This window comes from Eulemur rufifrons, chromosome 7, assembly GCF_041146395.1.
Source record: "Eulemur rufifrons isolate Redbay chromosome 7, OSU_ERuf_1, whole genome shotgun sequence".
NCBI classification, from domain to species: domain Eukaryota; kingdom Metazoa; phylum Chordata; class Mammalia; order Primates; family Lemuridae; genus Eulemur; species Eulemur rufifrons.
Genome location: NC_090989.1, coordinates 248,822,531 through 248,841,315, shown reverse-complemented (window position 1 = coordinate 248,841,315; position 18,785 = coordinate 248,822,531).

Here is an 18,785-nt window from a genome sequence, read left to right as displayed (position 1 = left end):
CTATCAACTTTAACAAAAGTTTGAAGGAAGTTGATTCCAATCACCGTGGAGGACTTTGAGGGGTTCAAGACTTCGGTGGAAGAAGTAGCTACAGATGTAGTAGAAATAGCAAGAGATGTAGAATTAGAAGCGGAGCCTGAAAAGGTGATGGAATCGCTGCAATCTCCTGATGAAACTTGAATGGATGAGAAGTTTCTTCTAATGAATGAGCAAAGAAAGTGGTTTCTTAATACAGAATCTACTCTTGGTGAAGATGCTGGGAACACCGTTGAAATGACAAAGTATTTATTAATACTCCATAAATTTAGCTGATAAAGCAGTGACAGAATTTGAAAGGAATGACTTCAACTTTGAAAGAAGTTATACTGTGGGTAAAATGTTATCACACAGCATCACATGTGTGATAAATCTTTCACACATAAATCTTTCATGAAAAAAATAGTTATTACTGTGGTAAACATCATTGTTGTCTTATTCTAAGAAATGCTCAGAGCCACCCCAACCTACAGCAAATGCCACCTTGATCAGTCGGCAGCCAATAACATCAAGGAAAGACCCTCTATTAGCAAAAATGATCATAACTCACTGAAGGCTCAGATGATCATTAGCATTTTTTAGCAAGTAAGTATTGTTTTCATTAAGTTATGTACTTTTAAAAAATATAATGGTATTGCACACTTAATAGACTACAGTATAGTGTAAACATAACATTTATATGCACTGGGAAACCAAAAAAATTTGTGTGACTCCTTTCAAATTCACTTTATTGCAGTGGTCTGAAACTGAACCTACAATATCTCCAAGTATGCCTGTAAAAGCAAAAGGATAAAAGATAGATAGATGTGGTTGTAAATTAAAGAGTTTTTAAATATATGGAATAAAATAGTATCTGACCTTAGCATGTATACAAAAATTTCCAAATTAAGTCTTCAATATCAACCACAAAATATTTGGAATAATGATTGTTTTTGTTACAATCAATGACCTCTAAAGAATATGATGCATCCATCTGATACTCTGCCCCCAAAAATGCTTATACAAAATTTGTCCATAATAAATAAAATCTACAAATAGGTTGCCATAGTTACAGTTCAGAGATCAAGGATTAAGATCCTGAGAAGTAAAAACTACGTAAATAAATATCTGACATTGGGGTGGCAAGGAATAATAATGTTGAAATGTATCTCATTAAAAAGCACAGACAGTTCTGGGTATGTAGGCAATCCCCAGGTTACAAATGCCCCAATTTAAGGTGTACTGTACTTACGAATGGACTCCCAAGGCTCCACATAAGGAAACTTTATAATTAAATAAGTAAATTAATAAGTTACTAGTTTCTTCCATGCATGTGAACAAACATGCCTGTGGTATGCTTACAGCTAGTCTCATAGGTAAGAGAAGCAGGTGATAGAAACACAAGAACACAACGAATCAGAAGATACAGAGCCAAGAAAGTTTATGACAAAAGAAATTGCTGAAGTTTTTTGTCTCATTGAAGCAGGATTTGCTAAGCTTGAAGAGCAAGATCCTAACAATGAACAAAGGTTTACAAAGGTTTACCGTGCAGTTAGTGAGAACACCAGCTCCTACAAGGTCATTTATGATGAAACAAAGAAAAGGCTGTGCAAACAACTCTAGATACCTTTTTCAAGAAACTGACTTCAGTGGTCAGCTCCCCTCCTCCAGCAACAAAATCAAATCCTGATTCTTCATCACCCAGTGTCCATCCTCTCCAGCACCATCTCCATCATCTTCTTCTTATCTACCTTCTTGCCTCAAAAATGCCCCTTCCAGTAAGCGCGACACTGATGCAGCATTAGGTAAGTGATAACCTTTAATATTCTTACTTGTAATTTCTCCTATCTCCTATCTAAACTGTTTATATGAGTTCATTTTTATGTTCTGTTTGTTTGAATTAAAAGAAAAAGCACAATAGTCTCTGTAACTTATTATTATAGTACAGGGGTGTTATTATTATCACAGGATTACACTGTATTATTACCATATATGAGCCATTATTGTATTGCTGTTGTCATTATTATTACCATATATGTGCCATTCTTCAGAGATCCAAGTTACATGCAAATCTGTCCTAAAGATGTTCTCAGGAATGCATTTCATCTGCAACCCAGGGACTGCCTGTATACAACATTTATATTACTTAGGTGCATTTATGTGCCAGTGAGAAGAGTGATAAGAATCAGCTTAGTAATAAAGAAAAAATGAGCATTCGTCACCCCTATTTGCCCCGACTTGGACATTGTGAACTTACCAGACAGAGTATTTTAGGTCACTTTTATTTTATTGTTATCAAAATTCCAGATACTTTACTACACATATTAAATAGCTCTCTAATGGACATGTGCCATTACATAACACCTAATATTAAGAAAAGAAAATGTATTTGATCTACAGTGCATAGTATTATTAATAAGATAATTTGTGTAATGATATGAAATTTCTACTCCATTTTCCAAGTAATAAAGCATTGATCCTCGATTTATTCTCTATTTGACAAAACAAGTAGGAACTATTACATTGTCTATTTATAAAATAAAAAGAATTGATGATGTCTTCAAGTTAATTCTTAGTTCTCTCCCCATATCATTTTTTATATTATATATAAGAAAGCATATTTTTCCACTCTTAACTATAATTAATAAACAGAAAATTAAGTATGAGATTTCACTCAAGGCTACCATATTATATTTAATTTATGCAATAGATTCTGATATATCTGAAAAAGAAAACAATATATAAACATAACCAAACAAAAGAACATCCTTTTCTTCTATTTACTTTATTGCTTGAATCCAATGATATAATATGGCATCATCTACCGCTGAGAATACACTTAACAAATACAGAAGCAATTTAGCATTTTCCCAATTCACATCTAGTTCAATATTTAAGAAGATTTCATCTAATTGAACACATGTTGGAACAAATTTAATAAAAGTGCTCTTGTAAATGCTTCCGTGGCTAGATGGGAGACAAGCTAGGCAGGCAGCAAAGTGAACATCATTCTGGTAGGGATCTCCAGGCTAAGAAGTCATTTGCAAGATGTTTTGACTGCTGAGAATGTCAGCCATAATCAATCTCAGAGATAGAAGGAGGCTGCAAATGGGTGAGGTAATGTTCAAATACATCGATAGATGACTAGTCATAATAAAAGGTGATGGATGTGGCAGCATTGCTTTGGACAGATACAGAGACCATTTTGGTTCACAAATGGTTTCTGGCTTATTTGAGAAATGTAGTCAATGTTGTTACGACATACATCTTCCAGATCTTTGTGTCTCTATCTTACTTTCCTTGGCTTTAGGGGAAGACATGTACACTATAGAAGCTCACTTTAATACTTTTTTAAATTCTTGCTAGAAATACAAAAATAATAGATATGTGTATGCAGATTTCCTTCTTATGTATCTTTTTTTAAACAATCAAGATGTATTTCTCCCATAGTATTTTTTTTTATTTCAGCATATTATGGGGGTACAAAAGTTTAGGTTATGTATATTGTCCTTCCTGTGCGGCCCCTCCCCCCGCTAGTATTTAATTGAATTTTCTTAATTCATCAGATCATTCCCTGGAAGTTACAAAATTTTTATATCCACCTTTGAAAGGTATCTGAGAACAAACACAATAGAGTCTTCCTGCTTCACTAATAAAGAGAGGACAAAGTCCATTAAAATTTAAATAAGTATCTGAAAAATCCAGTTTTATTTAGTTCAAGCATTTTAAACCCCTAAATCTGGACTTGAGTAATGATGTTTCACACAATAGAGAACAATACTTTTAGCATATTATAAAGTTTTATTTTAAAGAGAAAAGGTTTTATTTTTAACAATATCTTTTCTTAATCATTTTAAAGAGTTTGTCTGCAAAGATTTTTCCCAAATTTACAAAGAAAGATTTACATAGCATTCAAGGTTAACTTAATCCATATACAACTACTTAGTGTAAAATACTGTATTGGGACTGGGCACACAAAATAACATCTAATCCTTGTCAATAAGCAGATCAGAGCATAGCTTTGAAGGAACATTTCTGTTCTCAATTGCAGTATGAGTGGTGGATCCCAAATTAATTATCTACTAACTATAGAAAAGTGCTCATGATTAGTCACTGGAATACTTAGTTTCCATACTGTTATGCACTGAGGAAAATACTTGAGACTTGAAAGGGTGGAATATGGTAGAGGATAGGGGATAGAGAAAAAAGTGATGCAGTATTTCTCCTCTTCCTGTCCCTTCAATAAACCTTAAAAAATCTCGGTCTCAGGTCATTCTATTTATAGTACCTCTTGTCTATATTTGAACAGAGAAAACTATTGTAAGGAAAAGATAAAAAAACTAAACTTCAAAGTAATAAGAGCTATTCTGGGAGGTCTTATTCATCGATTTATCTTATAATATGTCAAATAAAATCACTAGTAGACATTTAAGTTTGATTAATTTGATGTTAATGCTCCCATTTTTGTAATGCCAAAGTGAATGCAATAAGTCTTTACATACATGACACATGGAACTTACTTGAGGTCCTGCTGTCTCTAAATTAGAAGGTAATTAGCATATTATCTCTGCTGCTTAACAGCCATGACAAATCCCTAAATTTATTTCCCCCCCCACCCACCCCCGTAGTGAATGTGAGAATTGACCTACCATGATTTGCTTTAACTTGATGCCACTTAATATAAACATTCCTCAAATTTCATGGCAATCTTAGTTTCCAAAACTAATGAAAGTTTTGTTTTTGTTCTCCATTTATATTTTTTTAATCATTTCAGGTTTTTGAGGGTAAGAATGGGTGGTGGCAGAGGCTGAGTTTAAAATGGAGGACTTATTTTCTTATTCTTGTTTTATTTAGTTTAGTTTTTGCTTGTTTTTAATTTTGATTTTGGTAGGGAGTTACTGTGTCTCTAAGTCCATATCATATACCAATTGCTAGCTGGGAGACTTGAATAAACTCAGCTAAGTCTCTGAGTCCAGGCATTCTAATTCTTATCTATATAATGGGCTAGAAATCTAAAAGTCGGAGTTAATTGATTATGAGGATTTCAAAAGAACTTTGCAAACTATACGTTGTTACTCAAAATGAGATTTAGATCTTTACAGACTTCATTGATTTCAGAGGGGGATAAAAAAATAATTAAGGACCTTGAGCTTGCTGTCTAGTCAAGTACACTTCTTGTACAACAGATCTAGAAAACAATTTCTGATGTACTGAGGTACAACAAAAAGAACCTGAATTCTAATGTGATGAAGACCTGGTTTCAAGTTCTGTTTTCACTATTTGATAATTGTGTGTTTTTGACAATTAACTCAACACACTTTAACCCTCAGTTTATTCATTTGTAAAGCTATAATAGTAATAGAAGTCATTAAGTTTTTGAGAGTTAAGTTAGGTAATGTTTAAAATACCTAGACCACAGTAAAACGTAGTTTCATGAGTACCATTTACTCAGTTGTTTGTGTTTGTATTATGAAGTTAATATTTTAAATAATGAGTAAAAAAGTATAGTATCACTGTGGTTATACAAAAAATTTAAATGCAGTACAATGATTTAACAACCAATTTTACTTTTAAATTCTGCCTTAAAAAATTAAACAATAACAAAAAAGCCACATCAAATAACAGGCATATCACAGGAAAGCCCTCAATCATCGAATTCATATTTTACCAGGAAAAAATGTATATGTAATTTACCAGGAAAAAAATGTGTATGTATTTCATAAGAAATTATACTCCTTTAAGTTTTTACTTTAACTTTCTTTTTTTCCATGTTAAGGTTTAGCCACATATCAATTCAAGTTGAATATGAATGTTGACAACCACATTTTTACAAATAGAATATTTCTACCCAAGTAGAAAAGAGAAAAATTAGTTTTAGAATTTCATTATTTCTGTGAGACACAGAAATACATTTTTATGGCTGTAGGATTCCATGATGAATCATTGCAAGACTTGATTGAAAAATAATATGGGAATATACTAAGCAGGATGAGTGGTTTTAGGAAAGAAAGTATTAAAGTGATCCCCTATGTGACCTGAATATTTCACTTCAGAGCTATTTTTTCATTATTTCTAAGATATTAACATACAAAAAGTAATAAAATATTTTATGACAAAAATCAAGACAGAGGGTTCATTTTTAACTTTTAACACTTTTTATTCAGTGCCCAATATGAAAAATGAACATTAATATAAAAATTCAACTAATCCTAAAACTGGTTATTTTGTTCTTAGTTTTCTGATATTCCAAGTTAACAAAAGCTGCATCTCTTCCCTTTTTCTGCAGGCAATAGAATAAATACACATTTGAGGCATTATTAACATTATTTATGCAAAAATACATGAGTCACTAGTAAAATGGATTTTAAAAAGCACCATGTCAAAAATGAAATATTTTGCATCTTCCCTAAGGAATGCTTTCTAACTAAAAGAAAATTCTTTAAATTATGTATATATATTTACTTTTACTTCTAGTTCATTCTACACTATTTGCCAATGTTAAATTATCTAACAGCTTTTTGAAATTTCTGTCTACGTTTCTTTTGTAATGCTGTTTCTCATTCTTTTCCTAAATCTGTGATGACATATCACTGTCTCCTTCACTAGTATACCTGACACTACCAGGTTTCTAAAACATAAATGGATCCAACAATTGTATCATCATTCTCTTTTCATCTCTTTCTGATGTAGAATTTTTTGTTTGGTTTTGATTGTTTTTTCTTTTTTTTTACATAATAATTGTATGTTATGAGTTACATGTAATGTTTAGATACACATATACCATTGTAATGAATGACAGATCAGCATATTTAAAATATCCATTACTGCAAACATTTCTCATTTCTTTGTCTTGGGATCATTTCAAATCTTCTCTTCTAGCTATTTTGAAATATGCAGTAAGTTATTGTTAACTACAGTTATCCTATGTGGTATCAAACACTAGAACTTATTCCTTCTATCTAATGCTATGTTTATACCCATTAACCAACTTCTCTTCCTCCCCCGACCCCTCCATTCCCAGCCTGTGATAGCCATCACTCTATGTTATAAATCCATGAGATCAACTTTTTAAACTCCCACATATGAGTGAAAACATGCAACATTTGTCTTTCTGTGCCTGGCATATTTCACTTAAAATGATGACTTCCAGTTCCATCCATGTTTCTGCAAATTACAGGACTCCATTATATTTGATGGCTGAATAACATTCTACTGTGCGTATATACCACATTTTCTTTATCTGTTGATGGACATGACATTCATCTTTTGAAAGACAGTTGTTGATTCCATATCTGGCGATTGTGAATAGTGCTGCAATACACAGGAGGGTCCAGGTATCCCTTTAATGTACTGATTTCCTTTTGGGGGGTAAATAGCAGGTAGTGGAATTGCAGGATCACATGATAGTTCTACTTTTACTTTTTTTGAGAAAACTCCATACTGGTTTTTATAATGGCTGAACTAATTTACATTCTGTTGACCTTTGAGGGTTTGATGGTTATAAGTCTTGGGGTAGTCCTATTTGTGTCAAATATGTTTGGAGTTCTCTGACCTTCTTGCACCTGGATATTTATTTCTTTTCAAATTTTGGAAAGCATTCTGTTATATTTCTAAGCTTTCTCAACTCCATTTTGAGGACCAATAATGACTAGGTTTGATCTTTGGGGTAGTTTTCTATATCCTTTTTCCTTTTCATTCTTTTTTTTTTTTTTCCTCTGACTGTGTGTTTTCAAATAGCCTGTTTTGATCACAGTGACTCTTTCCTCTTTTTGATCCATTCTGCTATAGATAGCCTCTAATAAATTTTTCAGTTCTGCAAATGTTTTTCCCAGTGCCAAGATTTCTGTTTGACCTTTTTTTATTTCAATCTCCTTGTTAAATATCTCTGATATTTCTGAGTTCTCTTTCTGTTTTATCTTAAATATCAATAAGTTTCCTTAAAACTGCTATTTTTAATTCTTGGTCACAGTGTTCACATATCACTGTCTGGTTAAAGTGAGTTACCAGTTCCTTGCTCAACCATTTGAGGAGGTCATGGGTCCCACTTTGCTGTTGTTTCTTGTGTATGTACATCCATGTCTTTGCATTGAAGAATTAGGAATTTATTCCATTATTCTCTGCCTAGCTTGTCTTGTTTTTTATTGGATATGTTTGCTTAGAGATTCTTTGTAATGTCCCTGTTGTTTTCTTTTCTCTTTTCTCCTTTTTTTTTTCTTTTTTTTTTTTTTTTTATGTGAAATCACTGCCTTCTTTTTGGTGCTAGATGGCACTTAAAGTCCAAGTTTGTCTTGGTTCTCATAAACAGAATGCTGCCCATCCTGAATGGGGGTGTGAGGAGTTCCAAAGGAGATATCCCAGTAGTGTGAAAAAGCATCTAGGAGTCTACACCCAGAGGACCTGTGGAACAAACCTCCTACAGCATTTTGATGGTGAACAACCACTCTGGTATCTCCTTTGGCTGAGTTACAGAGCAGGGTTTTCAAAACTTGGGATGGTAATCTTACCTTTCACCCTTTTCTCTGACTTTCTTTCTTCCTTCATACACACCTGACGCTTCCCATGAGTTGAAGCTTGGATAGTTGTTTTTCCAGGGAACCCAAGATGTTGGGAAAACTGGTTGTCCACTTGGATCTCACTTTTTACAGGGTAGAAACCATGAGTTGGGAATATCTTTTGTATGTTTGTTTTTAGAGAGATTGCAGGGGAGGGGCATTATGGATACAGAAAACCAATTCTCTTACTGTCTGCTCAGAGTTAGGGTTTTTAACTTCTTTATGTCCCTAGGAAATGTCTCATTCCCATATTTTAGTTCTGTTGTATTTCTAGTAATAATTTCAGTGCTCTATAAATGTTTTTCATTTTCTGCAAGGAGGAATGAAGCCAGCTGGCTTCCATGCTCCCATTTTTGAAACCAGAAGTCCTGGAATACTGTCTTTATGATTAAATTAGTCAAATGAAAATATGACCATAAACAAATAATAGAACTTACAATTTGAGTAAAGGATAAGTTAAAATTGTGAACATAGTTTTCCAGTAGAAGTGATTATGTATTCTAGAGAAAATGTTAAAAATATTTTAGGTCAAGGTTTGTCATTATATTCTCTGCTATTTTTAAACTGTTGGAGGTTCCAGGAATTTAATCATGTATTACGCTGTGTAGTTTGCTCAATTCAATAATGGCAAAGTGCTGAAAAGAAAATCTTTATTAATAGTTAAAATTGTCTAAAGTTTTACACTCTTGTGGAAAAGTTAGGAAAGTGGAATTTAAGAAAAAAAAATTAGTTCACTTGAAAGAGTATGGTCAGGGTAAAAATCAATAGGGGAAAAACTCCTCAAGTAGTAAATTACCATTTCTTGGCTTAAACATAAAATGTTAACTATTTGACAGTTGATAAGCATGGTTGCTAATACAATAGTTCTTATTTCCTGAAAATGAGCTGAGAATACTCTAAGTCTAGTATAAAAACTATAGATTCTTCTTTTTCCTGGGAACAATCTCTTTATATAAAAAATACTATGTGGGAAACTTCAAAATTTTTCTTCTTTTTTTTTTTTTTGTTTCTTTATTTAATTTATTTATATATATTTTCAAACTCTTGTACTGACAAAAAATAAAAATCCCAGAGGATGTTGATAACAAAAACGGATGTGATAGGAGTAGCAGAAAGGTCAAGTTGTGGACATGATTTACTATGTAGTTAGTATATAGTATATTATTAATACAATTACTAAATATTACATTATTATTATTAATATTTTAATATTAAATATTCTTTTATTTGTTTGTTTGTTTTTCAGCTCATCAAGGGGGTACAAAAGATCAGGCTATATACATTGCCCATGCCTCCCCATCCCCCCGAGTCTGAGCTTTAGTTGTGTCCATTCCCTAGACAGTGCACATCACTCTCATCATATAGGTGTGCACTCCTCTCCTCCCCCCACCCCCCCCCAGAGAGAACTTCAAACGTGTCCATTCCCCAGGCAGTGCGCATCGCACTCATCAAGTAGGTATACACCCAACCCTTCCACCCAGCCCTGACCTCTGTCCAATACCCAATTGGTGTGAATCCCAAATGTGCACTCAGGGAAACCAGTTTGCTGGTGAGTACATGTGGTGCTTGTTTTTCCATTCTTGGGATACTTCACTTAATAGAATGGGTTCCAGCTCACTCCAGGAGAACCAAAGAGATGCCATATCGCCATCATTTCTAATAGCTGAGTAATATTCCATGGTATACATATACCACATTTTGCTAATCCATTCATGAATCGATGGGCATTTGGGTTGTTTCCACATCTTTGCGATTGTGAATTGTGCTGCTATAAACATTCGGGTGCAGGTGTCTTTTTGATAGAATGACTTTTGTTCTTCTGGGTAGATGCCCAGTAATGGGATTGCTGGATCGAATGGTAGGTCTACTTGAATCTGTTTAAGGTATCTCCACATTGCTTTCCACAGGGGTTGCACTAGTTTACAGTCCCACCAGCAGTGTATGAGAGTACCTGTCTCTCCACACCCACGCCAACATGTATAGTTTTGGGACTTTTTGATAAAGGCCGTTCTCACTGGAGTTAAGTGATATCTCATTGTGGTTTTGATTTGCATTTCCCTGATGATTAGAGATGTTGAACACTTTTTCATATGTTTGTTAGCCATTTTTATATCTTCTTTTGAAAAATTTCTATTCATGTCCTTTGCCCACTTTTTGATAGGGTTGTTCGATTTTTTCTTACTGATTTTCCTGAGTTCTAAATAGATTCTTGTTATCAGTCCTTTATCTGATGTGTAGTATGCGAAAATTTTTTCCCATTCTGTAGGTTGTCTATTTACTCTTGTGACTGTTTCTTTGGCTGTGCAGAAGCTTTTTAATTTGATCAGGTCCCATTTATTTATTTTTGTTGCTGCTGTGATTGCCTTAGGGGTCTTCTTCATAAATTCTTTGCCTAGGCCAATGTCTGTAAGAGTCTTACCTATGTTTTCTTCTAGAATTCTAATAGTTTCTGACCTAAGGTTTAAGTCTGTTAACCACCGTGATTTGATTTTTGTGAGGGGTGAGAGCTGTGTGTCCTGTTTTAGTCTCTACATGTAACTAAAACAGAGAACTATAGACCAATTTCTCTTATGAATATAGATGCAAAAATTCTCAATAAAATTCTAGCAAATCGAATCCAAGTGCTTATCAAAAAAATAATCCATCACGACCAAGTGGGCTTCATCCCAGAGATGCAGGGATGGTTTAACATACGCTAATCTATAAATGTAATTCATCACATAAATAGAAGCAAAAATAAAGATCATATGATACTCTCAATAGATGCAGAAAAAGCATTCGACAAAATTCAACACCCTTTTATGATAAGAACACTCAAAAAAATAGGCATAGACGGGGCCTATCTAAAAATGATACAAGCCATATATGACAAACCCACAGCCAACATCATACTGAATGGGGAAAAACTGAAAGCATTCCCACTTCGAACTGGAACCAGACAAGGCTGCCCACTGTCCCCATTACTTTTCAACATAGTATTGGAAGTCCTTGCAAGAGCTATCAGGCAAGAGAGCAGAATCAAGGGAGTCCAAATAGGGACAGAAGAGATCAAACTCTCACTCTTTGCTGATGATATGATGTTATATCTAGAAAACCCCAAGATTTCAACCAAGAGACTCCTGGAATTGATTAATGAATTCAGCAAAGTCTCAGGATACAAAATCAATACACACAAATCAGAGGCATTCATATACGCCAATAACAGTCAAACGGAGAACCAAATTAAGGACTCAATACCCTTCAAAATAGCAACAAAGAAAATAAAATATCTAGGAATATATCTAACTAAGGAGGTAAAGGACCTCTATAGGGAAAACTATGAAACTCTGAGGAAGGAAATCGCAGAACATGTAAATAGGTGGAAAACCATACCATGCTCATGGATCGGTAGAATCAACATTGTTAAAATGTCTATACTGCCCGAAGTTATCTACAGATTCAATGCAATCCCTATTAAATTACCAACATCTTTTTTCACAGACATAGAAAAAATAATTTTACGCTTTGTATGGAACCAGAGAAGACCCCGTTTAGCAAAAGCAATATTAAACAACAAAAACAAAATGGGAGGTATTAATTTGCCAGACTTCAAACTTTACTACAAGGCTGTGGTTCTAAAAACTGCCTGGTACTGGCACAAGTGCCGAGACACAGACCAGTGGAACAGAACAGAAAATCCAAATATAAAACCATTCTCATATAGCCATCTAATCTTTGACAAAGCAGAAAAAAACATACTCTGGGGAAAAGATTCCTTATTTAATAAATGGTGCTGGGAAAACTGGATATCCACATGTAAAATTTTTCTTCTTTAAAACACCTTTTCTCTATGAAATTCATGAGTCTAGTTTTTAATTCTTACTTCATATATGAGATTGGTAATATATCTGTATACAGTTTGTCTTTATATTTTTGTATAATATATATCAGGCAAAGCTTACTTCTTACATGGTATTTGAATAATGATATTTAGAGAATTTTTGATATTCCTATATTTTGGTTATACTTTTTAATAATATTATCATAATTAAAAAAAATTACATATAAGTATATGCACCTTGAACCTAGTTCTTATTTAGCAAAAAAGTCTGTGATGGGCAATAAGATGCTAACAGCACAATATCATTGACTTATTTACTAAACATGAGACACATAATAAAAAATCTGAGAAAATTTTTTAAAAATTTGATTTTTTCTAGAATAAAATTTGGATTTGGAACATTTATTTACTTGCTTTTTTAATGTCCCAAATGCTACACAACTATAACATTGTAGTGGGGAAAAATGGCTATGTGTCAAATAATTTTATGATATATATTACAGTATATGAAAATATATAGGTATTTGTATTTAGAAAATCATACAAAAACAAATAACTATGAATCATACTTACTGAAAGTGTATTTTATTTATAGTTTTAAAATAGCACTTTCTATGTTACATTATAGATTATTAGTTAACATTCTCCTCTACTAGGTTGTATATAACTTTAGTGTATATTCACTTTGCTTTTTTAAGTTTTACTTTTGTACTTTTGTTCATAACATTCATTCATTAATGTTAATATGTGATACATACCATAATTTTAGTAATCCCACTTTGAATTTTTTTTAATGTCCAAACCTAAGAGGGCTCTCCAATGTTACCTTTTTGTTACATATTTAAATACTTAATATTTATAATTACTATGTTAAGATTTTCAATTATGCATTTTCAATTTTTTACAATCCTGCATGCAAATCAAATAAGTTGAGTCAAATATAATAGTTGTTATTTAATAATAGGCTATTGCAATGAATAGCATTAACTAAACTTTATTTTATAAAACTATACTCATCTGATTTAATATATAAAGTTTGTTTAACTCTTTTATTATCTCTTTCACAAAATACTGTGTCCATTTTACACATACTAAAGAGTTATGTTTTGCCTTCACACTGTTGGGAGGCAATTCTTAACAGACTTTTACACTTAATGTATTAACTTTTGTTCAGTACTATCTATTCAGATATGTGTTTGTGCACACCTGCAGTATTGATCTCTTGCCATTGCTTTGAATTAAAAGAAGAAGGAGATTTTTATTAGAGATGAGGTTATGTCTCTTACAGTAAACCTATCTCTTCTCATCATTCTATCTGGGTCAGTCCTTAAGAAAAAAGAGAATAAAAGGCCTAAATTTAGATGAGATGGTAGGGTCAATACAGTGGGTGTTTCCTGCTTGTCTCTTTTGTACCTGCCTTTTCAATACCTTTCCCAGTAGGAGTGAAAAGAGAAGTAAGTTATACTCTGATATATAGGACATAAATAGAGAAGAGCATTTTTCTATGTATCCACTGTTTCCTAGATCATAAGAACCATAATTCTTTGAAAGTTTGCAAGTAATAAATGTGTGTCCTTGGGGCCAATGAGTGAGGAATGGAATGGGAGATCTATAGCATGTTCCTAATTTGATCTCTTCATTATCCCCTACCCCCACCACACACTGGAAGCTTAAGCATAAAAATCTGGGGTCTTAAGAATGTCTTAATTTAAATAGGCTCATAGATGATAAGGAAATATGAAAATAAATAATGCTTATTTCTAGAACAATCATACTCATATATTAGGCTGATTCTGAAATGAGGCACCCCAAGGAGGTGAGTGTCTCAGACTGTATTAATGTCAGTGACAAGAGATGGGGTGGGGAGGGGGCTGATGCTCCAGAATTTCCAGAGGCACTTAAATTTGCACATCATTCTGAGTCAGGATTGAAATAGGAAAAACAAATATATATGTTTTAACTCTATGTGATTTTCTATCTGTAATTTTCTTCAGTTATCTATATGGCTTTCTTCTCATACTCTGCATTATGTTGCTAGATGGAGGGAGACTGCTTCCCCCTCAGCCTGTTACTTGACAAAAGTCCCCTAACCAGCCTCCTATATGGAATGAGCACATCAAACAAATACTATTGAGAAAAGTTAAAACTATTTTAATTTTAGAAGAATTTTTTATATTTTGAAATTATGTTTTCTCTTTATCCATTTTTCAAAATAATAGTGAAACTATAACACTGATGTAGGAAGACCTGTTAAAATATATAAAGTATATTTTTTACTTTTCAGAGATATGAAGAACAGCTTGCTGTTTCTCACATTTGCCAGGCACATCCTCTGTCCTCAGCCTCTATGCTGTTCATCCACTATACTGGGAATTCTCTTTCACAAGATATTTGCTAGGCTCATTTCTTCATATTCTTCAGATTTTTACTTCAAGCCCTCTTCAGTGCTAACCACTTTATTAAAAATATTTTTGCTCACTTCTGTTGATACTCCCTGTGCCCATCACTACTTTCTTTTTCTTTAATAACAGTCTAAATATGTTACTTATTTCCATCTTCCTTTAATAGGATATAAACTTAGAAAATCAGGAATTTTTGTATTTTATGATTAGAACTTTGTCGACAACAAGATTTAACACATAGTTGTAGATAACAAATAAATGATTATTAAATAACAGCTAATGAAAGGATATACTTTATATCAGAACCCAATTTTAATTATATCTACCTGTATTGCTATACCTTATTTTTTTTTTTTTCCTATTCTCACTGCTGTCTGATTTCTTAGAGAATTCCAAGCCCCTAAAACCTTCAATGCGGGGAGTTAGCTACGCTCCCCGCAAAGAGGTCCTTTTCTCTTTGTTCCGATCATGGTCTCTAAGGTGACTACGCCAGTTTGCAGGGAGTTAGCTACGCTCCCTGCAAAGAGGTTTTTCTTCCAATCAGGTCTCTCAGGCAGGGGTCGTCGCAAAGGATGAAAAATATAGTAGGAAACAGAAATAAAAGATAAAGTAATGGCGATAATAATACACAGAGCCAAAGATACAGTTTATAAAGTGAAAGTTTATGAAAATGGATAAAGGAGGGTATCTGGATGGAAATACTTTACCCGCATAAAATATCTCCCCGACTGAAACTCCACACAGGTATTATATAGGGTACATACAGACTCCCCGTTGCCAAGGGCAAGGGGATTTGTATACTAACAGGCAGTGTGCTTTAGGGTCAAAGTCTCCTAAAAGGTTACTACAGATCTTTTGACTAACTCTAACTAGGGGAACAATGAGTTATAAAATCATCTTGGGGCAAACTTCTAAGTTTTATGATAAGGCTATTCCTTTAGCAACAAACAGAGACATCTTGGCTCTGGTGATTGTGTTCTTGGAGACAGAGATGATCCCAGAAGTCAACATGGGCTGTGCTTTGTGTTAATTACTTTAACCACATGGTTCCATCTGGGCCCGGCTTGGGCATTAGCATATCTATCTGATTAGCTCTCATCTCCAGGGGTCTACCAGTCAGCAGCACCGGCAACCTTTGGTCCTAAGAGAGGCCTGCCTTGTCTTTCAAAACAGGTGAGAACCAAAGGCCCAGTTTACAGCTGTCTCCTTGAGATGCAGCTTCTACTGACCAGCAAGACGCCCTCCTGAGATGAGGCAGCTTTTGAACTAACACATTTATTTTTTCCTTAAGGCAAAGCCTTATTTGACTTCTGAAATCAAATCTTGTCTCCAGAAATACAGGGGGCATTTCTATAATTCAGTATTCTTAGGCTCAACACTTCAAAATTTCTTTCAGGCTCTGACATGCCTTGCTACCTTTAGTACTATCTACCTGATAATTTGAACAATTCTGTCATCAACATCCTCAATTCCTTCATATCAATGCACATTTTTTTGTGTCTGCCCTGCAAATTCCAAGTCAGGATCTCTCCTTCAATCTACTCTAAATGACTTTAGAATTGGATTGCTAATTGCTGATGGGCCAAAAAATAAACCATATCAGTAGGCAAATCATGACCCAAAAGCAGTCATCAACAAAGTGACAAGTGAACTATTGGAGAGGAACCCAATCCACACACACACACACACACACATCCACATACAATTCAACCGTAAGAAGGCGAGAATGGTGAATGGAAATGGTTTCTGTTAGAAGCATGATAGAGGTCTACATTACATAAAATTATCTGTATTCTCCAGCCTATCTATTCTAATGTGCTTTTAGGGATGGATGAGGATCATTCATTTAGTCTATCACATTCCATTGCTCAGTGGTCCATTCTTGGTCTGCTTGTGGATAACTTTCATTAAAATAAACTTTGGGATTTGAGGCTTAATAATAACAATGGTTAAATTTTCCTGGTACAGAAGAGATCTCAAGCATTATCTATAAAGGGTCACCAAAAGAATATGATATATTTTCTCCATGGTGAGAAGCTTATAATCTTGCAGATAAAAAAAACTCTAGGGGATTAAAATAACAGAATTTTACAGAGTAAAAAAAAAAAAAGACCTAAATAATATATTTCTATCTAAATGTACATAGATTGTATAAATGTTAAATATTTTCTTATTGTTTTTTCTCATCACATTTCTCCTTATACTGTGGAATCCAGTCACAAATAATTGGATTAATTCTAAGTTTTGGTGAATAACACATTTTTGTATTCTTTGTCCTATTTTATTTAAATAATATAATAAAGTACTTTTATTTGACAAAAATTCCTAAAATGCTTACAATAAATGAGGCACAATTCCAAGTGCTTCACAAATATTACATCATTAAGTTATCAAAACAATATAGCAGGAAGATGTTACTATTGTCCATATTTTTTATAAAGGAAACCCAAGTTAGAGAGATGAATGAACTTCCTGGGAATACACAACTATTAACAGTTAGCATAAACCTTAACTGGGGTTTAAAACCAGGTAGTGAGGTTTTAAATTTTAGCATAATTTTAAAACTATCATGCTGCTTCTATTATATGTTAAAAGGCTACCTTGTATAATAACTAAGCTATTATGAATAACTTAAGTTACTTTATGTGCTCCTCTCTTTACCTCATCTCTTTATCTCTTCCCAAGACTAACCACTACTCAGAACATGGTGGTTATTACTAATCTTGTTTTAAAGCACACATACACATACAGTCACACCTTAATCTTAGATTTCTAATCTCCAGAACTGTTAAAGAAAAACTTCTCTGTATTTTAAGCCACTTAGTTTGTATTAATAATACTTTGCTTGTAAGTCTAGCAAACCATATAGATATAAGGTAATAAAAAACATCTGTTGATCTTGTTTATATGTCTTTATCTAAATCTATTATCTATCCATGTATTTATGTACCAATTTATACTTGTTATCTATAAAATCACAATTCACTGATTACTGTTAATTTTATAATGCTGTGAATCTAATAAACCATATTGTTCCTCTATCAACTTTGCAGATTTGAAAATTATAGTCTACTACTTGCTTTTCTTAAGCAAATTATTTCTTTTGGATATCAAACTTAATTTCAGCTTTTGCATGCTGTATTATTGTTATTTTTCATGTTCATTCTCTACTGTTAGGTATGTTCAATTTTTTTTTCTGTGTTCATGGAACAAAGCTACTTAATCATTTGGAAGCCTTTTTCTTCCCATGACCAGTGATTTTAAAAATTGATTCCTTTAATTTGAATTGGCAAATATGTAGTAATCTGCCACTTGATTATAGCATTTACAGATGAAGCAGGAGGTCTTCATTTGGGGGAGCTGAAGATGATTCTTTATGTAATGTAATTTAGCTGCGTAGCTTAAATTAAACTATTAGTAATACTTGAGAGAAGAAAAAGGAGAAAAAGAAGGTCCATCCAGAACTACTGATGTCTATTCCTACACCAAGCCTTGGTTCTTTCTTCTCTAATCTCATCCATGTTTTTCATCTTTCAGTCAGCTAATGATGGTTGGTTATATAGAATCAAAAAAGGGGGACTGAATATAGTGGTTAGGGGGCTAGTTTCTGAGTCAAATGGAGTAAAGTGGAGTCCTGGTTCCAATGCTCATTTATTTAGAGGCCTAGGGCAAATTATTAACTTCTCTACATGTCATTTTCTTCAAATATAAAATAAAGATTATGATAAAAACTACTACCTACTTCATATAGTAATTACCACAAATTTACATTGTAGTAAGTATTCAGCACTTAGAAAATTGCCTGGAAAATGGTAAGCACTATATAAATGTCTTCTAGTATTCTAAATGCCCTAAAATTTAAAACATAGAATTGATTCCTAGTTATTTATGATTCCACTGTTTGTTCTCCCAAGTCACCTCCAGGACTGATACATTTATGAAAGCCCAGCCTCATTGCTGAGATCCTCAAAGAAGCCTTCATTTCTGGAACTATAG